Source organism: Myotis brandtii, unplaced genomic scaffold (genome assembly GCF_000412655.1).
Source record: "Myotis brandtii unplaced genomic scaffold, ASM41265v1 scaffold655, whole genome shotgun sequence".
In the NCBI taxonomy this organism is placed as follows: domain Eukaryota; kingdom Metazoa; phylum Chordata; class Mammalia; order Chiroptera; family Vespertilionidae; genus Myotis; species Myotis brandtii.
In genome coordinates this window covers 240,704-242,951 of record NW_005370542.1, presented here as the reverse complement: position 1 = coordinate 242,951, position 2,248 = coordinate 240,704, and the positions used below count along the sequence as shown (strand labels likewise).

Here is a 2,248-nt window from a genome sequence, read left to right as displayed (position 1 = left end):
GGGGGTGTGCAGGAGGCAGCTGATCGATCTCTCTCATCGATGTTTCTAACTCTCTATCCCTCTCCCTTCCTCTCTGTAAAAAAATCAATAAAATATATTTTAATAAAAAAAAAAGAGTGATATCAAGTAGGCCTAACATGTTCTCAAAAAATTAGGGTTGGCACGCAGAAGCATTTTGAGTCAGAGATTTTGCTGGTTTGGGCACGCACGCACACAAAGGTTGCCCACCCCTGCCCGAGGCCAAGCATGTCAAACTCGCGGCCTGCCGGCCGCATGCGCCCACAATGAATATTTCTGCGGCCCAGCCGATAGGACGGCATGTAAGAAACGTTTTAATACAAGTTTTCTCAATTTTTACACTATCATGTTGTACATCATTATTAATCACAAACCACAACGTTCGCTAATGACCGATGACTCTAATCGTGTTGCATTTGTCTCCCCCACCCGCCTTACACGCAGGCGCACCATCTCTCCCCACTGATACCGGCAGCGAATGTTCTAGCAGCCGAGGGCCGCGTCCTTCGTCTCGGACTGACTTGCTTGGTGTGCGCAACGGGAAATCTCTCGCTTTCGGAGAACGAGAAAAACGGGTTTATCTGCGTGACATTTATTCATTGATGCTGTTATTCCGTGTCTGGTAAGTTCATGTTCAAGAAAAAAACATTGATTTTTGTTAAAATGTCCTATTATTTTATGTTCACGACGACTCCTTTATTTCAGCCCTTTGCCTTCAGCACGTCTCTATTGCAACAAACCTACGTTTCTGCGAAAATAGAAGCTTTTGGTTGGTTTGCGGCCCACGTACACGCAAACCTTGTGTATTTGGCCCGTGTTTGCCTGTGCGTGTGACACGCATGCCCTAGGGACTCCGCAAGCGTCCCTTGAGCTGGAATTCGCGTGCGGCGCACACGCCACACGCGTGCTGAACCGAGTCGCGTGGAGAAAAGAGAGCACGGATCCCAGCGTCCTTCGTGGCCAAGGGGGACTTTATTTGAACTCCCAGCGAGTTACCATGACAACAGGGTTGGGTGGACCCTCACTGGAATGCACGCGTGTTACACGGAACTCTCTTCCGACGCCGGCGAGATGCGGTCCCCGTTTCCGTTCCCCCCTCCTCCCTGGACCCTGCCATCAGGCGGCCCCCGGTCCGCTTCCCGGCTGGCTCCTTCATCGCCCCGGCTCTGGTCTTCACGCCGTCGTACTGACCTCTTCGACGAATGGATGCCTGTGCACGTGTCACCGTTGAAATGCTGGGAATAAAAGGGGTAAAAACAGCCCGGCCGGCGGGGCTCCGGGGTTGAACGTCGACCTCTGATGGAGCCAGGAGGTCAGGGTTCGAATCCCGGTCAAGGGCACAGGCCCGGGTTGCGGGCTCCATCCCCAGTAGAGGGCGTGCAGGAGGCAGCCGGTCCATGATTCCCTGTCCTCATTGATGTTTCTCTCTCTCTCTCTCTCTCTCTCTCTCTCTCTCTTTCCATCTCCCTCCTAGGAAATTAACACACCACACACTATACAGGTGACGGATTATCAATCAATTCTACCCCCAAAACCTACACAATTTTATTGCCCCAATGTCCCCCCCAATACATTCGGTAATTTTTTCTTTAGAAAAGAAAGCAAGGTTAGGTCTCTCTTGAGCCAAATAATTCCATTTTCCTGTGGGATGTCCCCAGCAAAAACCTACAGACGGCGAAAGGCCGTGCAAACACAGCCGAGTTCCGGGTAACCTGGGACGCACTGGTGAGCTACGCAGTTCTGAGGCTGCGCTCTCTGAGCGCCAACGATGAACAGAACACGTGTCCTTCATTTTCTCCCGACGGCGCGAAGATGGAACAGCTCCTCCCTCACGTCAATATCACGTACGTTCGCATCATGTAAGTACATGCTTCGAGAGACGTCGCCCTCCGGCACGCGGTCCCACATCACGTGTCCCAGTGTCCGCCGCCTTCGAGGATCGGGAACGGGCATGGGACACGATCACCCTGAAGGCGGATTCTCACGAGTCGTCGTGCGATCACATCCCCAGTATTTCCTACTAGGGCGTCCGGATTGAGGGCTGCGCCTTCAAGGCGAGAACCTGCCGACGTCCGTGACGCTGGGGTCGCCACCGGGCTCCGGGCCTTACACGCCTCCTCCTTCTCGTGCCGCCACGAACCCACGCGTGCTGAAGCCTGCGTTGTGTGTGCTCGATAATACTGATCATCGCTGCCTCCCCTCGGGCACGGCCGCTTACCAGCGGCCACTC

The 2,248-nt window shown here is 53.7% G+C and overlaps 1 long non-coding RNA gene across 1 annotated transcript; it reads right to left on the bottom strand.

Moving 5' to 3' along the window:
- Nucleotides 1-1,544: 1,544 nt before the first annotated feature.
- Nucleotides 1,545-2,242, bottom strand: LOC106723823. The gene is made up of 2 exons (XR_001359550.1): nucleotides 2,163-2,242; nucleotides 1,545-1,948 (listed from the first exon to the last, which is right to left on the bottom strand). It is a non-coding gene; the product is annotated as an uncharacterized LOC106723823 (long non-coding RNA).
- Between the last annotated feature and the right edge of the window lie 6 nt (nucleotides 2,243-2,248).